The following is a 1,489-nucleotide window of genomic DNA, read 5'->3' as shown; positions in this document are numbered from 1 at the left end:
ATAACATCTATTCGGGTGTTAGTGGCACTTGCAGCTGTATATGGTCTTGAAATTCATCAAATGGATGTTAAGACGGCTTTCTTAAATGGAGAATTGGAGGAAGAAATTTACATGGAACAACCTGAGGGTTTCATAGTTCCAGGTAAAGAAAGGAAAGTGTGCAAACTTGTTAAGTCACTTTATGGACTTAAACAAGCACCTAAACAATGGCATGCAAAATTTGACCAAACAATGTTGGCAAATGGATTTAAGATTAATGAGTGTGACAAATGTGTTTACATTAAAAATACTCCAAATCATGAAGTCATTGTTTGTTTATATGTTGATGACATGTTGATAATGAGTAAAGACATTGCCAATATAAATGCTACGAAGCGTATGCTTGCTAGCAAATTTGACATGAAAGACTTAGGGGTTGCTGACTTAATCTTAGGAATTAGGATCCATAAAACTCCACAAGGTCTAGCATTATCACAATCACATTATATAGAAAATATACTTGATAAGTTTAAATATTTAAATTTCAATGTTGCAAAAACTCCAATTGATGTAAGTTTTGCACTTCAAAAGAATGAAGGTAAAAGTGACTCACAATTGGACTATGCACGAGTTTTGGGAAGTTTGATGTATATTATGAATTGTACACGACCAGATATAGCATGTGATATTAGCAAGTTGAGTCGATTCACGAATAATCCTAATCAAACTCATTGGATGGCAATGAAACGAGTCTTGGGGTATTTGAAACACACCCAAAACTATGCTTTACATTATAATAAATATCCCGCAGTAATTGAGGGATATAGTGATGCAAACTGGATCACCGGATCATCTGAAGTTAAATCCACAAGTGGATATGTTTTCACCGTTGGTGGAGGAGCAGTGTCTTGGAAATCATCAAAACAGACATGCATCGCCCGCTCTATAATGGAGTCTGAATTTATAGCTTTAGACAAGGCTGGTGAAGAAGCTGAATGGCTTCGAAATTTTTTGGAAGATATTCCATTTTGGCCCAAACCTTTGGCACCCATATGTATACATTGTGATAGCCAAGCGGCAATAGGGAGGGCAGGAAATGTTATGTATAATGGAAAATCGCGTCACATTCGACGGCGACACAATACTGTTAGACAACTACTCTCTAGTGGTGTTATCACTATTGACTACGTAAAGTCAAGAGATAATATATCGGATCCACTAACAAAAGGCTTATCTAGAGAGGCTGTTGAAAGATCATCGAGGGGAATGGGGTTAAGGCCAAGGACAAGTCAACATGGCGGTAACTCGTAGACTGGAGATCCCAAGAACTAGGTTCAAAGAGATCAAACAAAGTTATGATTGACGGTTCAACATTGTCAAATAACTCAACCCATTCTCGTGATGATGACAATGTTCAGAAACAAAGGATAAAACCTTAAGGCTTTTAATGAGTTAATAAAGCTTTAAAGGTTTTTTAATGATTATCTAAATCTGACGGAAAATAACTAGA

The sequence above is a fragment of the Solanum dulcamara genome, chromosome 1 (assembly GCF_947179165.1).
Source record: "Solanum dulcamara chromosome 1, daSolDulc1.2, whole genome shotgun sequence".
NCBI lineage: Eukaryota > Viridiplantae > Streptophyta > Magnoliopsida > Solanales > Solanaceae > Solanum > Solanum dulcamara.
This window is presented reverse-complemented; position numbering follows the sequence as displayed.